Below are 24,314 nucleotides of genomic sequence, written 5' to 3' on the forward strand. Positions count from 1 at the left end.
TTCAAAGATTTAGCCACCAATTTTCACCTGACAGCAGCTTCCAAATAAACAAAGTTCTATGAGTTAGTCTTCACCAAAATACCACATTCCTGCCTTCTCAGTTGTACTCATAAAATAGTCTTTATAGCATGGATATGCCAGAAATAGACTTGATTATCTATAATGGGCGAAGGGGAGGACTGCAGATGCTGGAGGTTAGAGTAGAAAGTGTGGTGTTGGAAAAGCACAGCAGGTCAGGCAGCAGCTGAGGAAGGGCTTTTGTTCAAAATGTTGATTTTCCTGCTCCTCGGATGCTACCTGACCTGCTGTGCTTTTCCAGCATCACACTCTCGACTCTGATTGTCTATAATGTCTAGTAAAACCGTTCCATATGCGTATGTGTTCAAACATGTAAGCTGGCTACAACTTGCCACACAAATGAATTGGAGGAAGGTGTAGGTTGCCTCATTAGAAAGTTTGCAGATGACACCAAGATTGATGGAGTAGCAGATTGTGAAGTGGACTGTCAAAGAATACAGCAGAATATAGAAAGGTTGGAGAGACAGGCAGAAAAATGGCAGATGGACCTCAATCCGGACAAATGTGAGGTGGTGCATTTTGGAAGATCCAATTCAAGAGCGAACTGTACAGTAAATGGAAAAGTCCTGGGAAAATTGAGGTGCAGAGAGATCCGAGTGTTCAGAGCCATTGTTCCCTGAAGGTGGCAATGCAGGTCAGTAGAGTGGTCAAGAAGGCAGACTGCTTGATTTTCTTCCTTGGACAGGGTATCGAGTACAAGATGTGGCAGGTCATGTTATGGTTGTATAAGACTTTGGCTAGGCCATATTTGGAATACTGTTTACAGTTCTGGTCACACCTTACCAAAAGGATGTGGATGCTTCGGAGAGGGTGCTGAGGAGGTTCAGCAGGATGTTGCCTGGTATGAAGGGTGCTAGCTATGAGGAGAGGTTGAGTAGATTAGGATTATTTTCATTGGAAAGGGGGGAAACCTGATTTCAGGCCTACAAAATCATGAGAGGTGTAGACAGGGTGGATAACAAGAAACTTTTTCCCAGATGGAGGACTCAATTATTAGGGGTCATGCGTTCTATTTGAGAGGGTAAAGGTTTAGGGGAGATACAAGTGGCAAGTTCCTTATGCAGAGGGTGGTGGATGCCTGGAACATGTTGCCAGTGGAGGTCGTAGGGGCAGGAATGATAGCAACATTTAAGATGTATCTAGACATATACGTGAATGGGCAGGGAGCAAAGGGATACAGATCCTTAGAAAATAAGTGGCAGGTTTTGATAGAGGATCTGGATCAACACAGGCTTTGAGGGCCAAAGGGCCTGTTCCTGTGCTGTAATTTTCTTTGTTCTTCTTTGACATTACCAGAAGGGGGATAAGTGGAACAGGGAAGCTCGGAGTAAAGTTTGGAAGAGGCGAAGCTCAGCTTACCTATCCCGGTGAGTCTACGGAATAGCTCTCTTTGGCCACTGCTTCTTTGCTGCAATCACCCTGCTGCTATTGCCTGGCCCACTCCAGCCACTGTGCTACAGGGGAGGATTCCAGAGATGGGGAGGCCATGACCAGGAGCCAGGGCTGCTCCAATGCCTGTCCACCACCAGCACCTCTTGATTCCCATTATTAACTGTTCCCCTTGCCTTTATCCACTTCCTTAGCTCCTCACATCAGTTAAATAATATGTTATGTTGTGTTCCTGTGCTTATGTACTTATTGTTTCCCCTGGTGGTGGCATTCACAATGAATCAGTGACCCACCTAAAAACACCTTCACACAAACCCTGGGAACAATCAAGTACTTCGTGGTTGATACTCAAACAGATCCTTTAAAAGTGAGCTGTTGCATACCCATTTTCCTCACCTTTGCTCCCAGATCTATCCTTTGCATGAGCTTTTATAACTGTGTCAGAACTTCTCTCAGACATCAAATTGGCCTGTTTTTGCCCTGCAGCTCAGTTCACAGAATTTACTGTTGGCACATCTGACCACCAGAATCCAATTACTTAATTCCCTGCAAATACACTCTCCATAATTGGGAAACAAGATACAACTACCCACATAAGGTACCATACAGAAAACAAACTCTAGCTGAGCTTCAGCTCAGTGCTGCACAATGGCACATGGATCTTTAGCATCTCCAGCCAATAGGCTGGTACCAAATAGGCCTACAGTGGCCCTGAACTCCATCACACATAACTAGACCTTTTCAATCCTGCACTCAAATTGTAAACCAATGAAAATGATGGAAGATGATCCCTCAAACACTTGGTGAAAATAATATAAAATTCATGAAATGGAAATTCATTTAGTCATAACAAAATTCCAGGTTGAGCAAGAATCCTGAGAAAACGATTCAACTTTTATGGGAACTACCAGCAAATAATGATGCACCCTGGAGGGCTCTCCTACTTCTAATAGTGAAGACCTTGAGATACAGGAGAAGTACACTATCGAGTGTGCTCTACCATCCAATGCAATCATGGCTGACCTAATAATCCTTAACTCCAATACCAGTATATCATTCCTTAGACAAGAGGTCCAAAACTATTTGCAGTAATCCAGCTGTGGTCTGACTAGCGCCTTGTATAGTTTTAGCAAAGCCTCGCCCTAAGTTTATACTCTTTGAAACAAAAGGGACTAACATTCTATTTGCCTTTCCCAACATTCACTGAAGTTGGATGCTGGCTTTGAGATTAGTGAAAGAGGAGTCCTAAATCCCGCTGTTCTGCAGACTTTCTCCATTTAAATTTTAGCTCCTTTACTCTTCCTGCCCAAGTGCATATTCTCACATTTTCCAACGTTATATTCCATCTAATAAAATCATAAAGGGCATGAATAGGATAAATAGACAAAGTATTTTCCCTGGAGTGGGGGAGTCCAGAACTAGAGGGCATAGGGTGAGAGGGAAAAAAGGAAGATTATTGTGGTTGTTGGAGGCCAGTCACCTCATTATAGAACATCACTGCAGTAATTCCTTAGGACAGTATCTTTCATTCAACCGTCTTCAGCAGCTTCATCAATAACATTTCCTCCAAACAAAGTCAAAACTTCTTCACTAATTCTTCAGACACTGAAGCAGCCCAAGTCCATATACAGATAAACCTGGACAACATCCCAAGCTAACAAGAGGCAAGTAACACTAGTGCCCCACAGGAGTACCAGGCAATGACCAGTTCCAGCAAAAAAATCTAACCATCATCCCTTGACATTTAATAGCATTATCATTGTTGAACAGTCCACTGTCAATATTCTGTGTTATTGTTGACCAGAAAGCGATTTAGCTATTCAGATCAGATACAGAGGAGGAAATCAAAGGGACCTAGATGTTTATGTACACCAGTCCTTTAAGGCAACAGGACTGTAGTTAAGACAGCATTTGGTATACTTGTCTTTATTAGTCAAGATATAGAGGTTAAGAGATTTACCAAGATGATCCCTGGGATGGAGGTCTGAGCTATGAGGAAAAATTGGATCAATAAAAGGTGAGGGGTGACCCGAGAGGTGGAGAAGATTATCAGGGGAATAGATAGGGTGGATAAGATGGCACATTTTAAGGGTTTTAATTAGTAGGGAGGTCAATGACCAAGGGGCATAGATTTAATAGAAGAGAAAGAAGGCCACAAAGAAAGTTCAGGAGAAATGCTTTCATCCAGAGAATGATGGGAGTCAAAGCTCACAACCTGAAACAGTGGTTCAGTCAGAAACTCTCATAACATTTAAACTGTATTTAAACATTTACTTATATTGCCACAACTTGTCTGAACTTAAGTTGTCAGACTTTTGTGGGATTATTGGTGGAACTTGATGAGCCAAATATCCTCCTTTGGAACTGTAAAATTCTATGCATCTATGGTCCAACCATATACATACTCTGGCTACAACAACAGGTCAGGGCTTAGGGATTCTGAGTTAGATAAATTATCCCCTGTCCACCATCTACAAGGTGCAAGTCCAGAGAGCGTGATGGAATACTCTTCTGGTCCGAATGGGTATAGCTCCAACAACACAAGCAGCTCGACAGCATTGACTGGCACTGCATCAACCGCCAATATCAAATCCCTTTACCAGTAATGCAGTGGCAGTAGTATGCATCATCTACAAGATGTATTGCAGTAACTCACCAAAGTTCCTTCAACATCACTTTCTAAGCACATGACTTTTACTACCGAAAACAAGTCCAAGCAGATATATGGAAACAACACCTCAAGGACTGGAGTTGTTCTCAAAGACAATAAATGCTGGTCCAGCCATCATTTTCCTTCCTTTTCTAGGATTGTTTGGAGGATAATAAGGGAATATTAGAAGACTAAAATAAAAAGAACTATGTAAAGAGCAGGGAATAGAAGTGCAAGTAGAAATGAAGTAAAATATTTCTCAGTGATCTGAAGTAGGTTCAAGTATCGCACAAAAATCTCTCAGTGCATTTGCTCAACACCTAATCTCTCATAGGGATATGCAAGATTACATGATCATTTTGCTAGAGTAGATACTAGAATAAAAGACAGTATGAATACTTGTGTATCAAAGCAACAGAGAAAGTTGGTATCCATAATGGAACATGAATAAAAGAATTTTTTTTTTAAATTGTAATTCGTGGGAATGTGAATGTGATAAAGTCAGTATTTGTTGCCCATTCCCATTTACCCTTGGCATGCTAAGCTAATTTCTGGAGCTGCTGCAGGCCATCTGGGGTAGATGCAGAGTGCTAAGTTCTTTGATCTGTTTCAAAGAAGGAATAATGATATAGCTCAGGATAGTGTGTAGTTTGGAGGGAACCCACACATGGTGTTCTCACGTCTCCTCTGCTCGTGTTCTTCTAGGTGGTGGAATTTATGGCTTTGAAGATGCCTTTTAAGAGATCTTATGGTTTGTCTTATGGATCTTATCATCATCTTGTCAATGATATACACTACTATCAATATTTGCCATTGGCAGATAGAGTGAATGTTAAGACAGTGAATGGTGTAACAAAGAGTATGCTTTGTTTCAGCACAATAACCCATATTTTGGAAAGCATGCATTTGCTATCTGTCCAATATCCCTTTAAGACTATACTAAAGAAAGTATTTTGAAAGTCAATGAATTGACTCAATTAATTAATTTCCAGTTGGTACATCATTCAGTTCCAAGAACCACCCATGTGATCTGCAAGAAATCACAGTTTAAATATTTTATAATACTCAAATTGCTTAGAATTTTTTAAGAACCGCGCTCTCTTGAAAAGAAAACTCCCATAGCAGCTTCCAGCAGAAAAGACAGTTATCTCCTGCCAAGGAGATGTGTCCAGAGAAATAAGACATTGCCAATTCAACTTGAACAGAATATTCTAACATATAATGAACCACAAGATTCATTAGCTTTCAATGGAAATAGAAAGGATTGCCTTTAATATATGCCCCTTCTCAATGGACAATTAACATAACTGGCAAAAGCCTCCTAGTAATAAAGATACATAAACTGTTAAAAGAAAAATATTTCAGACATAGGACAGCTCCTCACAGAAGACCTATGCTGGCTCGAGTGAGGAAGTTAGAAAACCACAAAGGAATCAGTTCATGTTTTACTTCTCTTTCAAGGTATACTGGGGACTCAAGGGTTAAACATTCCACTACCAAAGAGACTCACCACAGTATCAATTGCATGTCTGTCCTCTTACAGAATAGACAGAACATCTCAGTAGGGTGGAGGCTGACTGCATCTTAGAAAAATAATCCATTGGAGTTGCACATGTGAATTCCTCTGCAGCCTCAGGCAAAGGTAATTGTCCTCTTCAGACAAGACCGATAGCCTTGGCCACAACTCTGTTAAACTGCCTCCTGCTCCCATTATCTTGCTTCCCCTCCATATGAGTATAGGTATGTGAATCCCCCATTGAGAACACACAAAACCCTCTCATTTTAGTCTCTTCCCACCAGCACATGGTCATGAAGAATACGATAATCAGTCCCTGTAATCCATTCACTCGTTATCACAGGACACCGACATTCACCGGGCCTTGTAAAATTATAAATCGCCCATCTTAAACAATGTAATGACAATCAACCATGTGACTTAGACCTTTTGTATTATTCCTATAAAAAGTACTGCTTTTGTGTGTAGAACAGAGATTCGTGGAGATGTGTCACCACAAGTAGACACATGACTACTTTTGGGGACATTGAGAATGTCTAGCTGGCTGTCCAATAATAAAGCATCTACCACTGTACTGAAACTTGTATCGTCCAGATTTGTGGAACAAAATATATATCAACACTAGCCTAATATCTTGGAAGCCCAAGATAACGTGAGAAAATAGGAAGAAACTGCCACTTCCAACCCTTGATTAGAAGAATTTCTTGGGCAACTCGGAGGCAAAAAAAAACAGAGAAAAGTGACAGGTATGAGCAAATAGGCAAAGAACCCTCACTTTCAGCCATGAAGATCAGTTTCATCCATCCACTTGGCCGATTAGACATCAGTAAACTATTCTGAGGAGACTGTCATCAGCTATGGAAATCAATAACCCTGTGTCCCTCACTTATTGCGTCAATTCAGGAGCAGTTTACTGTTCTGTTAGACCTCTATCTTTTCTGACTATTCAAATTATGTGCCATGTCGGAACTGGATGTGATTTATATGGACTTCAGTAAGGGACTCCATGTGGTAGACTCGTTAACTAGGTAGGATCACATGGAATACAGGGAGAACTAGCCATTTGGATACAGAATGGCTCAAAAGTAGGAGACAGAGGATGGTGATGGAGGATTGCTTTTCAGTCTGGAGGCCTGTGACCAGTGTCCCACAAGGATCGGTGCTGGGTCCACTGCTTTTTGTCATTTATATAAATGGTTTGGATATGAACATAGGAGGTATAGTTATTAAATTTGCAGATGACACCAAATTGGAGGTGTAATGGTCAGCCAAGAAGGTTACCTCAGAGTACAACAGGACCTTGATCAGATAGGCCAATGAGCCAAGGAGTGGCATTTAATTTAGATAAATGCGAGATGCTGCATTTGAGAAAGGCAAATCAGGGCAGGATTTATACACTTACTAGTAAGGTCCTGGGGAGTGTGCTGAACAAAGGAGAACTTAAGTGCAGGTTCATAGTGGTAGACAGGATAGTGAAGGTGGCATTTGGTATATTTGCCTTTATTGGTCAGTGCACTGATTATAGGAGTTGGGAGGCTGTACAGGACATTAGTTAGGCCACTTTTGGAATACAGCTTTCAATTCTGGTTTCCCTGCTAAAGGAAGGATATTGTGAAATTTGAAAGTGTTCAGAAAAGATTTAGAAGGATGTTGCCAGGGTTAGACAGTTTGAGCTACAGGGAGAGACTTAATAGACTGGGGATATTTTCCCTGAAACGGTGAAGGCTGAAGGGTGACCTTATACAAGTTCATAACATTGTGAGGGTGAATAGTCATGGTCTTTTCCCCCCAGATTAGCAGAGTCCAAAACTAGAGGGCACAGGTTTAAGGTGAGAGGGGAAAGATTTAAAAGGAACCCAAAAGGGCAACTTTTTCATGCAAAGGGTGGTGAATATATGGAATGAGCTGCCAGAGAAAGTGGTGGAGGCTGGTACAATTACAGACACGTAAAAGGCATCTGGATGGGTAGTTGAATAAAAAGGGCTTGCAAGGATATAGGCTAAATGCTGGCAAATAGGACTAATTAATTTAGATTATCTGGTTGGCATTGACCAAAGGGACTGTTTCCATGCTATACAGCTCTATGACTATGTTGCTTCTTAATAAACTGCCTTAAAATTACTTATGAATTCTTAAAAGCATGTTTGGGGTAAAATGTCTCCTGAACTGTAAATCTTACAGACTTGATATTGTCAGGAGACAGCTAGTTAATAAAGAAAAAGTGTAAACAGAAAGCTAACTGCAGTGGGGTTCAGTTTCAGTCACCTATTGCCAATTAGCAAATCAGAACATGGAGAACTTGGTGAGAGAAATCAAGGTTCGTTGAACGGAACAATTTTCTGTTTGACAATTTTGGTAGTTGGCATTGAAACCAGGCTCTCAGAGTAACTGGAAAAGGACCGAAAATGACAATTATGAGAACATGAAGTTAGAGCTGGCTGAAGTGAAACGGGTTACAGGAGATATCAGTACAAATGCAGTGGCAAACGTTTAAAGGAGATATTTCAAAATACTCAGACAAAAGTATATTTCAGTGAAAAGCAAAAATTTAAAGGAACATATACACCACCTGTAACTAGGAAGGTTAAAGAGTGTGACTAAAAGATTAATAAGGAGGGATAAACAAAGAGTATAAAAGCTAGACAGAAACAAAATAAAGTACTTCGAGCTACTTAAAAAGGGAAAAGTGAGCACGTAAACTTCATATTGATCTTTTATAAAGTCTGATGAATCAATATTGAAAATTAAGCCTATAGGAGATTAACTGAACAGGTATTTTGCACCTGTCTTCACTGCAAAGATCAGATTCCAAAAATATTCTTAATCAGTTGGTGAAAAAGAACAGGAGGAACCTAAAGCAATTACAAAATCACCTGGGCAACAAAAGTCTATTACTAGAACCAAAAGTTGACAGGTCCCCAGGGTCCAAATGGACCTCATAGTAGTGTCTTAAAATAAGTGGCTACTGAGATAGTAAATCAGCTGATTTTAATTTTCCAAAGTCTCAACAGAAAGGGACCATGACTCTTCTATTCAGGGGTGGGAGAAAGAGAGATAGAGATACAGACACAGGGAGGGAGAGTGTGCAAGTTGGTTAGCTTAATATCTGCCAAAAGGAAAATGTGGGGATCTTTTATTCGGGAGGATATAGCAGGACATAAAATGTGAATACCATTAGGCAGGGTCAACATGATGTGTGTAAGAGAAATCATTTGACTAAGTTGCTGGGAGTTACTGAAGGAAGAGACGAGCAAAATAGACACAAGGGGAAATCAGTGGACACGCTGCACTTAAATTTACATTTAGCATTTGACAAGTGCTCATGGAATAGGAGACAGTAAAAGCTCCAGACCATAGGGCGATTCTCTCTCATGAGAGAGAGAGGCAAATGATGGATCGTTTAACCCAAGGGTCACTATACCTCGGTTAAGGAGAGTCCTCCATGGTAGCCTCAGTGGTGTAAGAAGTGAACCCACATTGTTAACAGTGTGGATGCTGAAAGGATGTTACTTGTTGTGGAAGAAACTAGAACTAGGAGAAATTGTTACACACACACACACGATTAAAAAAGGGAAAGTGTTAATTGTAGAGTTGAAACCACAATCCGAACAGCCTTTTTTAAAAAGATTATGCATACATGGGATGTGGATATCTCAGGCCAGGCTAGCATTTATTGTCAAACCCAAATCTGGACATGCTGGTGGTGACTTGCCTTCTTGAACTGCTTCATTCTTTGGAGTGTAGGTAAACCAAGTGCTGTTAGAAAGGAGGTTAAGATTTTGACCCAGTGAAAGCGAAGAAACAGTGATTTACTTCCAAGTGAAGACTGTGTGCAGCTTGGACAGGAACCTTCAAGTAATGATATTCCCATGCACCGACTATACATTTATTAGATGGTAGTGGTAGTGGATTGGAAGTGTTGTGGAATGAGGTTTGGTGAGTTTCTGCAATCACTAGTGTCAGTGATGAAATAGGTGAATGTTAAAGCTACTAGATAGAGTACCAATCAAACAGACTGCTTAGTCCAGAATGTTATTAAGCTTCTTGTGTTGCTGTTGAAGGACCTTATTTTTGGACTGTGCACTAAAACATGGGAAAAGATACTGTTTAAATCTTAAAAAAATGAAACTGTGGAAATATTGTAGTTTAAAAATTATTTGTGAACTCATTGACGTTTGCATATACAGGGCGATCGCTATATCTGCGGAATCATTTTTCACAGTTTTCCATTTAAATGAATGGGTTCACTCCTATCTGCAGGTCTGGGCTTCCAAGGTAGGTCTTGGAATGTATCCCCCACGGGTATGGCAGGACTACTGTACAGTGCTGCCTTATTAAAGCAGTGAGGAGAGAATGGTATCTAGGTGTACACATTCAGGATATTTTTGACCAAAGGCAGTCTTTTAATTAGTTTTTCAACTAACTAGTTGTGTGGGTTAGGGAAATTCTACATAGCAACATCATTTGATTGGTTCTTGGGCAAGTGCCTAAATGCTATGTGTGGACTAAATGGGTTAAGTTATTTAGGGGTAAAAACTTTAGTCATATTGTCAGTAATATGAAAGCACATATGTTGTTGTTATATCCAAAATGCAGAACTCGGTAAAAGCGAAGAGAACAGATCTGTGGAATTGGAATCATACATGTAGATCAATACGCTCATGAATCAGGTCCTTCTTCCATGTTTTAGTTACCTCCAGTAGGTAGTCATATCTAGCCGATTTGTTTCACAAAATCAAAACTACACACAAGAAACGAAAAGGAGTATGAAAGTTAGAGAATGTCGGCTCAGAATGTATGAGGCAAGTGCCAAGTGTATTGTGCCAAACTGTATAGATTGTAAAGTTAAATAACTGTACAACACTAAGCATGATACCTGGCCTGTAGCCTGTGAGTGGTGGAGTAGAAAGGGAAAAATACTAGATTGGCTACACTGGACTAGGCCAAGGGCAAGCCAGGAGATGAACGACTTTTAATCATATTGTCAGTAATAGTGAAGCAAATGGGTTTCACAGATGTATAAAGAATAGATGACAAAATGAGACAACACAACAGTCAAGAAGCATTATCAGCAGAATACTATCAGCCATTGGTAAAATACCAACCGCCTCTACAACTGGGAAGACAGATAATGTAAGACATCGGGACAGAGGAACGCAGGAATTGTAATATGTATACTATAATGTTTTGTATAAAGATTAGAGGAGTCTGAAACCCACCAGAATTGGTTTTTACAGTGATAAGGTCGACTCTGCTTACTTATGCATGAAATAAACCATTGTTAACTTGTTCCCTAGAGTTTTTTTGAAAATCCTTTCACAGGATGTAGGGGAGGTCACTGGTTAGACCAGCATTTATTGCCCATCCATAATTGAGAGTTAAGAGTTAACCACGTTTGCCTGGTCTGGCCTACATGTGACAGTGCCCTTCGCTAAGAGGATATTAGTGACCAAAGGCAGTTACTCCTACAACTGAATGGTTTCATGGTCACCATTAGGCTCCTAATTATTATGGAGTTTTACTGAATTCAAATTCATGGCAAGATTCACAGCCAGGTTCCCAAATCATTCCCCAATCACTGGATTAATAAATAGTCCATGACAGATTTATTTTATAAATACACAGTATATGGGGATCTTTTCCACAATCAGGTAAGACACCAATGTCTTAAGTACTACAGCTGATGTACTGTCATAGCCTAGAACCTTTGCTGTACCTGGTGCCTTCAGTTGTTTCTCCATTCTGTGTGCAGTGAATCCAGTAGGCAAAAGGCTGACACTGGTGACATTTCAAACTTGGCTGCCTCCTCAAGCCCTAAGCATAACGTTAATAAATGTCAGGTGGTTAAACTGTAAATATATAATTTCTTCAAATCCAAAGTAAGAAAGAGTCAGAGTCATAGAGATGTACAGCATATTTAGAAAGTTTGAAATGAATCCTCATATTTTCATGTTTATTGTTAACATGAAATTCAAAAATGTAAGCAATCAGGAGGACAGTAATAGACTTCAGGATGACAAGCAAATGAAACTTAATATTAAGAAATGTGATGATATATCCTGTATTTTGGTAGAAAGAACATAGGAAGGCAACATAAACCTCTTTAATATTGCATAATTTCATTTAAGAGAAGAGAGACGTACAATTATGTGCTCAGGGTTTTAAGGCAGTCAAGTTCAGACGGTTAAAATAAAGTATAAACGTACCCTTGACATTATTAAATAACATCATGCACAAAAACAAGACAGCAATGCTAAATCTTTATAAGACAGTACTTAGACCTTTGAAAGAATGTCAAGGCCTTTATTTTAAAAACGTGTAGGGGAAAACTGCCGATCTAAGATAAAGAGGACATCTGATTGAAAGATCTGCATCACAAAAGGCTTTGTTAAGATTTCCTTAAATACTCAGAGTAGCAGAAGGGTTTGTAACAAGGATACACTGATTTGAGGTGTTTGGCAAAAGAACCAAATAGTGACAGGAAGAAGTAAAAAAAATATAAAAACAGATACTACATTCTAGAATCGAGAGTGTGGTGCTGGAAAAGCACAGCAGGTCAGGCATCACTCAAGGAGCAAGAGAATAGACGTTTTGGGCATAAGCCCTTTTGCAGCACCACAGTCTCAACTCTGATCTCCAGCATCTGCAGTCCTCACTTTCTGCTACATATGAAAATGGAGTGTCTGAAAAGGGTGGTGAAATTCAATAGCAACTTTCAAAAGGGAATTGGATAGATAAATTACAGGAAAAGATTTGAAAGGATGTGGGGGAAAGGTGGGGAGCAGAACTTGGTGGAAAACTCTTTGGTAGAGCCACACAAGCACAATGGGCCAAATGGCTTCCCTCTGTGCTAGGTTCATAGCTCCTTGAAAGTAGAGTCGCAGGTAGATATGATAGTGAAGAAGGCGCTTGGTATGCTTTCCTTTATTGGTCAGAGTATTGAGTATAGGAGTTCGGAGGTCATGTTGCGGCTGTACAGGACATTGGTTACACCACTATTGGAATATTGCATGTAATTTTGGTCTCCTTCCTATCGAAAAGATATTGTGAAACTTGAAAGGGTTCAGAAAAGATTTACAAGGATGTTGCCAGGGTTGGAGGATCTGAGCTACAGGGAGAGGCTGAACGAGCTGGGGCTGTTTTCCCTGGAGCGTCAGAGGCTGAGGGGTGACCTTATAGAGGTTTACAAAATCGAGGGGCATGGATAGGATAAATAGACAAAGTCTTTTCTCTGGGATTGGGGAGTCCAGAACTAGAGGGCATAGGTTTAGGGTGAGAGGGGAAAGATATAAAAGAGACCCAAGAGGCAACTTTTTCACGCAGAGTGGTACGTGTATGGAATGAGCAGCCAGAGGCTGTGGTGGAGGCTGGTACAATTGCAACATTTAAAAAGGCATCTGGATGCGTATATGAATAGGAAGGGTTTGGAGGGATATGGACCAGGTACTGGCAGGTGGGACTAGATTGGGTTGGGATATCTGGTCGGCATGAACGGGTTGGACCGAAGGATCTGTTTCCTTGCTGTACATCTCTATGACTCTATTTATGAAATCTCAACTAAGATCACTTAAAACATTAATCGAATGGTGTTTATAACAAAACGCACAAAATATGCAATATATGTATTTACACACACAAACTGGTGCATTCACCAGAAGAAGGAAACAAAGACAATAGCATTGCACATGCCATGGTCAACAAACAAAGCTAAGGGCCAAATGGTGGAAAACAGAATTAAGATAGTTAGGTATTCACCAGTGCGGAAGTGAAGAACCAAAAAGGGCAGTTTTCTGTGCTGTGGATCTAAGCCTCTGACAAGGAAAAGCATTAACATTATGGCACAATATGACAGATTGAAACAGACAGCTTCTAGCTTTTCCTGAGATCTCGCTGAAGTGCAGGAATCAAGGCAGAAGTGTGTAATGGAAAAGAAAAACTTGAAGGACAGCTGAGACAAGACAGCACACACAAAGCTCAGAGAAAAAATGTACCAAACAATGAAAGTAGGGTATTAGGAGGCAGACAAGCAAGCACAAGTTGGATGAAGGTGGGTGGAAGTGGGCAGCGGTTAGTAGCACAAGGAGCAGTACAGATCTTACAGTCAAAGAATCTACAAACTCCTTACTCTTGGGAGCAGGTATGGGAAAGGCATTAAAAAAGGCATTTTAAGAAAAAAGTCTACCTGGGTCCAGTTCCACTTGGAGGAGCAGCAGCACAGGGCAAAATTTTAGTTTCTTGATGTTGCTCAGCCAGCTAGTGTAATAAATGACTTTATGTTTCGCATGCATTGAGGCTTGTAGCCCTCAAATGCAAGGGAGTGAGCATGGTTGGTGACAAAACTAGAGAGAGGAGTTGGAGGCGATTTCCTCTTGGGTGGGTGGGGGGGGGGGGAAAGGAAAGGAAAAAGGAAAAAGGAAAAAGGAAAAAGGAAAAAGGAAAAAGGAAAAAGGAAAAAGGAAAAAGGAAAAAGGAAAAAGGAAAAAGGAAAAAGGAAAAAGGAAAAAGGAAAAAGGAAAAAGGAAAAAGGAAGGCCTACACAGTTACTGCCTTTGCTGTTTGAATTTGTTCGCCAATGATTCTGACTCTGCCACTCCCACAGGCGGCGCATTCCATGCCCCCACCACTCTCTGGGTAAAGAACCTACCCCTGACATCTCCCCTATACCTTCCACCCTTCACCTTAAATTTATGTCCCCTTGTAACACTCTGTTGTACCCGGGGAAAAAGTTTCTGACTGTCTACTCTATCTATTCCCCTGATCATCTTATAAACCTCTATCAAGTCACCCCTCATCCTTCTCCATTCCAATGAGAAAAGGCCTAGCACGCTCAACCTATCCTCGTACGACCTATTCTCCATTCCAGGCAACATCCTGGTAAATCTCCTCTGCACCCTCTCCAAAGCTTCCACATCTTTCATAAAATGAGGCGACCAGAACTGCACACAGTACTCCAAGTGTGGCCTAACCAAAGTCCTGTACAGCTGTAACATCACTTCACGACTCTTGAATTCAATCCCTCTGCTAATGAACGCTAATACACCATAGGCCTTCTTACAAGCTCTATCCACCTGAGTGGCAACTTTCAAAAATCTATGAACATAGACCCCAAGATCCCTCTGCTCCTCCACCTTACTAAGAACCCTACCCTTAACCCTGTATTCCGCATTCTTATTTATCCTTCCAAAATGGACAACCTCACACTTGGCAGGGTTGAACTCCATCTGCCACTCCTCAGCCCAGCTCTGCATCATATCTAAGTCCCTTTGCAGCCGACAACAGCCCTCCTCACTATCCACAACTCCACCAATCTTCGTATCATCTGCAAATTTACTGACCCACCCTTCGACTCCCTCTTCCAAGTCATTAATAAAAATTACAAACAGCAGAGGACCCAGAACTGATCCCTGCGGAACTCCACTTGTAACTGGGCTCCAGGCTGAATATTTACCATCTACCACCACTCTCTGACTTCGACCGGTTAGCCAGTTTTCTATCCAACTGGCCAAATTTCCCTCCATCCCATGCCTCCTGACTTTCCGCATAAGCCTACCGCATGGGGAACCTTATCAAATGCCTTACTAAAATCCATGTATACTCTATCCACTGCTCTACCCTCATCCATATGCTTGGTCACCTCCTCAAAGAATTCAATCAGACTTGTAAGGCAAGACCTACCCTTCACAAATCCGTGCTGGCTGTCCCTAATCAAGCAGTTGAAACTTTATTGCTGGAACAGCACAGCAGGTCAGGCAGCATCCAGGGAACAGGAGATTCGACGTTTCGGGCACAGGCCCTTCTTCAGGATTCCTGAAGAAGGGCCTGTGCCCGAAACGTCGAATCTCCTGTTCCCTGGATGCTGCCTGACCTGCTGTGCTGTTCCAGCAATAAAGTTTCAACTTTGATCTCCAGCATCTGCAGACCTCACTTTCTCCCCTAATCAAGCAGTGTCTTTCTAGATACTCATAAATCCTATCCCTCAGTACCCTTTCCATTACTTTGCCTACCACTGAAGTAAGACTAACTGGCCTGTAATTCCCGAGGTTATCCCTATTCCCTTTTTTGAACAGGGGCACAACATTCGCCACTCTCCAGTCCCCTGGAACCACCCCTGTTGACAGTGAAGACGAAAAGATCATTGCCAATGGTTCTGCAATTTCCTCTCTTGCTTCCCACATAATCCTAGGATATATCCCGTCAGGCCCGGGGGACTTGTCTATCCTCAAGTTATTCAAAATGTCCAACACATCTTCCTTCCTAACAAGTATCTCCTCTAGCTTACCAGTCCATTTCACTCTCCTCTTCAACAATACGATTCCTCTCGTTTGTAAATACTTAAGAAAAGTACTCATTCAAGACCCCACTTATCTCTTCCGACTCAATACACAGTGTCCCACTACTGTCCTTGATCGGACCTACCCTCGTTCTCGTCATTCTCATGTTTCTCACATACGCATAAAATGCCTTGGGGTTATCCTTGATCCTATCCGCCAAAGATTTTTCATGCCCTCTCTTAGCTCTCCTAATCCCTTTCTTCAGCTCCCTTCTGGCAATCCTGTATCCCTCCAATGCTCTGTCTGAACCTTGTTTCCTCAACCTTATGTAAGCCCCCTTCTTCCTCTTTACAAGACATTCAACCTCCCTCGTCAACCAAGGTTCCCTCACACGACCATCTCTTTCCTGCCTGACAGGTACATACATATCAAGGTCACGTCGTATCTGTTCTTTGAAAAAGTTCCACAATTCCACGACATCCTTCCCTGACAGCCTATGCTCCCAATTTATGCTCCTCAGATCCTGTCTTACAGCATCATATTTACCCTTCCCCCAATTGTAAAACCTACCCTGTTGCACGCACCTATCTCTCTCCATAACCAAGGTGAAAGTCACAGAATTGTGGTCACCATCACCAAAATGTTCACCCACTAACAAGCCCATCACTTGTCCCGGTTCGTTACCAAGTACCAAATCCAATATGGCCTCCCCTCTGGTCGGGCAATCTACATACTGAGTTAGAAAAGCTCCTGTACACACTGCACAAACACCGCCCCATCCAATCTACTTGATCTAAAGAGTTTCCAATCAATGTTTGGGAAGTTGAAATCACCCATGACGACTACCCTGTGGCTTCTGCACCTTTCCAAAATCTGTTTCCCAATCTGTTTCTCCACATCTCTGCTGCTATTGGGCGGCCTATAGTAAACACCCAACAAGGTGACTGCACCTTTCCTATTTCTGACTTCAGCCCATACTACCTCCAAAGGCAGATCCCCCTCGAACTGCCTTTCTGCAGCCGTTATACCATTTCTAATTAGCAACGCCACCCCCCCTCCTTTTTTTACCACCCTCCCTAATCTTACTGAAATATCTGTAACCAGGAACCTTCAACAACCATTCCTGTCCCTCTTCTATCCACGTTTCCGTGATGGCCACAACATCGTAGTCCCAGGTACCAATCCACACCTTAAGTTCACCCACCTTATTTCTGATACTCCTTGCATTGAAGTATACACACTTGAGCCTATCTCTGTGTCCGCAAGTACTCCCTGTCAGTGCTACCTTCTCCACAGCCTCCCTACATTCTTGGACATCCTGACAAACAGCTAGCCTACTTGCTGGACTACAAGTCCGGATCCCATCCCCCTGCCAAATTAGTTTAAACCCCCCCCCCCCGAAGAGTGCTAGCAAACCTACCTCCCAGGATATTGGTGCCCTTCTGGTTCAGGTGCAACCCATCCTGCTTGTACAGGTCCCACCTTCCCCAGAATGCAGTCCAATTGTCCAAATACCTGAAGCCCTCCCTCCTACACCATCCTTGCAGCCACGTGTTCAACTGCACTCTCTCCCTATTCCTTGCCTCACTGTCACGTGGCACCGGCAACAACCCAGAGATGGCGACTCTGTCCGTCCTAGCTTTTAGCTTCCAGCCTAACTCCCTGAGCTCCTGAATGACCTCCCCACCCCTCTTCCTACCTATGTCGTTGGTGCCAACGTGCACCACGACTTCTGGCTGCACACCCTCCCCCTTAAGGATTCTGAAGATACGGTCCGAGACGTCTCGGACCCTGGCACCCGGGAGGCAACAAACCATCCGAGAGTCTCGCCCATGTCCACAGAACCGCCTGTCCGTCCCTCTAACTAAAGAGTCTCCTATAACGAGCGCTCTCCTCCTATCCCCCTTTCCTTTCTGAGCCTCAGAGCTGGACCTCGTGCCAGAGACCCAGTCACTGCAGCTTACCCCTGCTAATCTTGTAGGAACTATTGGGCGAAGTTCACAGCACAGAATCAGATAAGTGAATTGTTGTTTTAAGTCTGTCCAAGAGAAAGGCTGCAGTAGTGAGTATAGTGGATTCTTTCTTGATTCTGTGTTTTTGGAGATAAGTCTCTTGTTTGAATTAAATACGTGAGCCATAGCTATTAATTTAACCTGGGGCAGTGTTTGTAGAGGAATAAGACAGTGTTATTTTCTGGGTCTGTAGATTGTGAAGGAGCAAAAATGGCCTTTGCAATGATATGTACTTCTTGTCAGATGTGGGAGTTTAAAGAGAGTTTAAGGGTTACTGCGGATTATATCTGCCATAAATGCTACTGGATGCGAATCTTATCAGATCGAGTGGATCGGTTGGAGAGACAGATAGAAGCAATGAGGAATTTGCAACAGCAACAGTATGTGATAGATGGCAGTTATAGGAAGGGGGGAAAAGTCTCAGATACAGTCACAAAGATGGGTTAATTCCAGGAAGGGTAAGAGAGGTAGGCAGCTAGTGCAGGAGTCTTTTGTGGATATACCCATTTCAAACAGGTATGCTGTTTGGAAAATGTAGGGGGTGATGGATTCTCAGGGGAACATAGCACGAACAGCCAAGTTTCTGGTATGGAGACTGGCTCTAATGCAACGAGGGGTATGTCGGCTTCCAAGAGATCAATTGTGTTAGGGGATTCTGTAGTCAGAGGTACAGACAGACGTTTCTGTGGCCAGGAGAGAAAAAGCAGAATGGTGTGTTGTTTCCCTGGTGCAAGGATCAAGGATGTCTCAGAGAGGGTGCAGAATGTTTTCACGGGGGAGAAGGGCCAGCAGTAGGTCATTGTCCACATTGGAACCAATGACATTGTAATCTCCCTTCAGAATCTCAACCTTTTCCATTCCAGAGAGTTAGGCAGAAATTTAAAAAGGAAGTCCTCAAGGGTAGTAATATCTGGATTACTCCCAGTGCTAAGAGCTAGTGAGGGCAGGAATAGCAGGATAGAGCAGATGAATGCATGGCTGAGGAGTTGGTGTATGGGAGAAGGATTCACATTTTTGGATCATTGGAGTCTCTTTTGGGGTAGAAGTGTCCTGTACAAGAAGGACGGATTGCACCTAAATTGGAAGGGGACGAATATACTGGCAGGGAGATTTGCTTGAACTGCTTGGGAGGATCGGGAATGTGTTGCTGGAAAAGCGCAGCAGGTCAGGCAGCATCCAGGGAACAGGAGAATCGACGTTTCGGGCATAAGGCTCTGATCTCCAGCATCTGCAGACCTCACTTTCTCCTGCTTGGGAGGATGTAAACTAGTAAGGTGGGGGATGGGACCCAGGGAGATAGTGAGGAAAGAGATTGGTCTGAGACAGGTACAGCTGAGAACAGACGTGAGTCAAACAGTCAGGGCAGGCAGGGACAAGGTAGGACTAATAAATTAAACTGCATTTATTTCAATGCAAGGGGCCTAAACAGGGAAGGCAGATGAACTCAGGGCATGGTTAGGAACATGGGACTGGGATATCATAGCAATTACGGAAACATGGTTCAGGGGTGGGCAGGACTGGCAGCTTAATGTTCCAGGATACAAATGCTACAGGGAGGATAGAAAGGGAGGCAAGTGAGGAGGGGGAGTGGCATTTTTGATAAGGGATAGCATTACAGCTGTGCTGAGGGAGGATATTCCCAGAAATACATCCAGTGAAGTTATTTGGGTGGAACTGAGAAATAAGAAAGGGTTGATCACCTTATTGGGATTGTATTATAGACCCCCCCCAATAGTCAGAGGGAAATTGAGAAACAAACTTGTAGGGAGACCTCAGCTATCTGTAAGAATAATAGGGTAGTTATGGTAGGGGATTTTAACTTTCCAAACATCGACTGGGACTGCCAGAGTGTTAAAGGGTTAGATGGAGAGGAATTTCTTAAGTGTGTACAAGACAATTTTCTTGTACCTATGTGGATGTACCTATAAGAGAAGGTACAAAACTTGACCTACTCTTGGGAAATAAGGCAGGGCAGGTGATTGAGGTGTCAGTGGGGGAGCATTTTGGGGCCAGCGACCATAATTCTACTCGTTTTAAAATAGTGATGGAAAAGGATAGATCAGATCTAAAAGTTGAAGTTCTAAATTGGAGAAAGGCCGATTTTGACGGTATTAGGCAAGAACTTTTGAAAGCTGATTGGAGGCAGATGTTTGCAGGTAAAGGGACGGCTGGAAAATGGGAAGCCTTCAGAAATGAGATAACAAGAATCCAGAGAAAGTATATTCCTGTCAGGGTGAATGGGAAGGCTGGTAGGTATAGGGAATGCTGGATGACTAAAGGAATTGAGGGTTTGGTTAAGAAAAAGAAAGAAGCATATGTCAGGTATCGACAGGATAGATCGAGTGAATCCTTAGAAGAGTATAAAAAAAAGGAGTATACTTAAAAGGGAAATCAGGAGGGCAAAACGGGGACATGAGATACCGTTGGCAAACACAATTAAGGAGAATCCAAAGAGTTTTTACAAATATATTAAGGACAAAAGGGTAACTAGGGAGAGAATAGGGCCCCTCAAAGATCAGCAAGGCGGCCTTTGTGTGGAGCCACAGAAAATGGGGGAGATACTAAATGAATATTTTGCATCAGTATTTACTGTGGAAAAGGATATGGAAGATATAGACTGTAGGGAAATAGATGGTGACATCTTGCAAAATGTCCAGATTACAGAGCAGGAAGTGCTGGAAGTCTTGAAACGGTTAAAAGGTGGATAAGTCCCCAGGACCTGATCAGGTGTACCCTAGAACTCTGTGGGAAGCTAGATAAGTGATTGCTGGGCCTCTTGCTGAGATATTTGAATCATCGATAGTCACAGGTGAGGTGCTGTAAGACTGGAGGTTGGCAAATGTGGTGCCACGGTTTAAGAAGGGCAGTAAAGACAAGTCAGGGAACTATAGTCCGGTCAGCCTGACCGTTGTTGGAGGGAATCCTGAGGGACAGGATGTACATGTATTTGGAAAGGCGAGGACTGATTCAGGATAGTCAACATGGCTTTGTGCGTGGGAAATCATGTCTCACAAACTTGATTGAGTTTTTTGAAGTAACAAAGAAGATTGATGAAGGCAGAGCAGTAGATGTGATCTATATGGACTTCAGTAAGGCATTCGACAAGGTTCCCCATGGGAGACTGATTAGCAAGGTTAGATCTCATGGAATACAGGGAGAACTAGCCATTTGGATACAGAACTGGCTCAAAGGTAGAAGTCAGAGGATGGTGGTGGAGAGTTGTTTTTCAGACTGGAGGCCTGTGACCAGTGGAGTGCCACAAGGATCGGTGCTGGGCCCTCTACTTTTTGTCATCTACATAAATGATTTGGATGCGAGCATAAGAGGTACAGTTAGTAAGTTTGCAGATGACACCAAAATTGGAGGTGTAGTGGACAGCAAAGAGGGTTACCTCAGATTACAACAGGATCTGGACGAGGTAGGCCAATGGGCTGAGAGGTGGCAGATGGAGTTTAATTCAGATAAATGCGAGGTGCTCCATTTTGGGAAAGCAAATCTTAGCAGGACTTATGCACTTAATGGTAAGGGCCTAGGGAGTGTTGCTGAACAAAGAGACCTTGGAGTGCAGGTTCATAGCTCCTTGAAAGTGGAGTCGCAGGTAGATAGGATAGTGAAGAAGGCGTTTGGTATGCTTAGCTTTATTGGTCAGAGTATTGACTATAGGAGTTGGGAGGTCATGTTGCGGCTGTACAGGACATTGGTTACGCCACTGTTGGAATATTGCGTGCAATTCTGGTCTCCTTCCAATCGGAAAGATGTTGTGAAACTTGAAAGGGTTCAGAAAAGATTTACAAGGATGTTGCCAGGGTTGGAGGATCTGAGCTACAGGGAGAGGCTGAACAGGCTGGGACTGTTTTCCCTGGAGCGTCAGAGGCTTGGGGTGACCTTATAGAGGTTTACAAAGTTATGAGGGGCATTGATAGGATAAACAGACAAAGTCTTTTCCCTGGGATCAGGGAGTCCAGAACTAGAGGGCATAGGTTTAGGGTGAGAGGGGAAAGATATAAAAGAGACCTAAGGGGCAACATTTTCATGCAGAGGGTGGTACGTGTATGGAATGAGCTGCCAGGGGATGTGGTGGAGGCTGGTACAATTGCAACATATGAATAGGAAGGGTTTGGAGGGATATGGGCCGGGTGCTGGCAGGTGGGACTAGATTGGGTTGGGATATCTGGTCAGCATGGACGGGTCGGACCGGACCGAAGGGTCTATTTCCATGCTGTACATCTCTATGACTCTAATAGATTAACATGAGAGTGAGAAACAAAAAAAAGGCAAATAGAAGACCATAAGGGGAATCAAAATGCAGAATGAAATCACTGAAAGAGTTGCTTAGTGCAGAAGCTAGCAAGAGAAAGGATCTCAGGTGAGGAAATCAAGATAAAATGGCAAAAGTTAAGTGAAAAGGTGCCAGACAAGGGACAAAGAGAATAAGGTACAACTTAGCAATGTGCCTTTACCACTATCATGCTATGTCAGGAGGTCGTGTTGTGCAACGTGCAGCAAGGCTTCAATGAAGACAAAGGGGCAAGGAACCAAAGGTTCTGAAGGAACAAACTGGTGGTTAGAAGTGGACGAGCAAACCTTAAATAGAAACTAGTTTAAAATAATAAATCATTTAATATCATAGAATCCCTATAGTGCATATAGAGTCCATTCAGCCCATCAAGTATGCACCAACCCTCCGAATAGCATCCCCACAATCCCACATTTACCATAGTTAATCCACTTAGTCTGCACATGCCTGAACACCATAAAAGTAATAATGGCCAATCCACCAAACTTGCATATATTTGGCCAGTGGGAGGAAACTGAAGGAGCTGGGAAACCTACGTAGACACAGGGAAAATGTGGAAACTCCACACAGACAGTTGTCTAAAGCTGGAATTGAACCTTGGTCCCTGGTGCTGTGACGCATTAGGCATCAGTGTGAACCACTGAGCTACCATATCGATTAAATAAATTAAATTTGGCAGAACCATAGAACGTTCCATACAGGAGGTAGCTATTTGGCTCACTAGCTCTTTGTCTGTACCCTTGAAGCACAAGTGAATATCCTAGTTATTTTAAATGTAAAGAAGGTTTCTGCCCTGCAATTCAGTCAATGTGTCGTGTTTGAACTTCAAGGAGGCATTTGACAAAGGACCTCATGAAAGGTCATTCATTAGATCCCATGGTTTTGGAAGTAGCATATTGGCATGGATAGAGAATTGGCTAATGGGCAGGAAAACAGTGAGGAAAATGGAATTCCTTTTCAGGTTTGGCGACCTGTGGCCAGTAGGGTTCAACTCGGATCAGAGGGATCACAGTGCTGAGGCTGCAACTGTTTATAATATATAGTAATGACTTGGAGGAAGTCAGTGTACTGTAGCTAAATTTGCAGTTCACAAAAATAGATGGAAAGTTGGATTGTGAAAGGGGTACAAAGTTGACATAGATACTGTCAGGTTAAGTAAGTGGGCAAAAAGTTGGCAAATGGACTATACATTGGGAAAATGTGAAATTGTTCATTTTAAAAAGGGAGAAAAGAAAGAACAGATTCAAATGGAGAAAAAATGTAGAAAGCTTGAAGGCAAAGGGACTTGGGGTACTTGTGCACAAGACACAGAAAGCTAGCACACAGGTACAGCAGGTAATTAGGAAGGAAAATGCATTTTTTGGTCCTTATTTCATGGGGGTTTGGAGGGGAGGGGAGGGGAGGGAAGAAGTTGTAAAGGAAAGACCTGGATATAATCAAAGTTTCATTGCACAATTCCAACAGAAAAACATACAGAAAAAAAAATGGCAAATGGAAATTACTTATACATCTATTGAGGACAGTCTTGTAATTACTAAATGTACATCCTTACTGCATTGCTTTCTTTAGAGTAATGCCTTGTGCAGGGTTGACAACAATATACTTAAAGCAGATCATGAGGAAATACTAAAAGTTCCAGAGCACTGGAATTCTTTTCTTCAGACTTGTAACAACCTACATCCCCAATGGACAATGCCTCATTAATGTTCTCATCAATGCTTTATTATATGGGAATTTCAACATTTGATTACTGGAAGGAAATTGCACAGTTCAATTGAAGATGACATTTGCAGTGAGTTTATCAATATTTTAGATGTGCGCACATGTGGTATATTGCAGTAACTAAGGCAAAGAACTGTCCATATCTGCCAACCCACAAATGATGTTTTACTTTATGTAAATCTTTTTCGGTCTGTCTCAGGAACTTTAAACATTCAAAGAATTTAGGATGCTTGTATTGATGAGGAGAAGAGTATCTCAATTTCTCATGAGGTATAGCTACATAACTCAAAATAAATATCAGACTTAATTTATTATTTACTATTACTTTACATATATCAATTATTGCATCAATATTCTGGGCAAGATTACTTTTGGCAAG

The 24,314-nt window shown here is 42.3% G+C and overlaps 1 protein-coding gene across 5 annotated transcripts in view; it reads right to left on the reverse strand.

The window, feature by feature from the left end:
* Positions 1-24,314, reverse strand: part of septin10 (septin 10) — a 95,819-nt gene that overhangs the window by 52,516 nt on the left and 18,989 nt on the right. Inside the window, exon 1 of one of the 5 annotated variants that reach the window (XM_087988137.1) lies at positions 11,350-11,371. The exons of the other annotated variants lie outside the window; for them this stretch is intronic. The gene's annotated coding sequence lies outside the window, so the exon portion shown is untranslated. Of the gene's footprint in view, positions 1-11,349; positions 11,372-24,314 lie in introns of those variants that run through there. 5 annotated transcript variants of the gene reach the window in all.

The sequence above is a fragment of the Chiloscyllium plagiosum genome, unplaced genomic scaffold, assembly GCF_037043375.1.
Source record: "Chiloscyllium plagiosum isolate Xiang-an unplaced genomic scaffold, Cpla_swu_hap1 HiC_scaffold_6, whole genome shotgun sequence".
NCBI lineage: Eukaryota > Metazoa > Chordata > Chondrichthyes > Orectolobiformes > Hemiscylliidae > Chiloscyllium > Chiloscyllium plagiosum.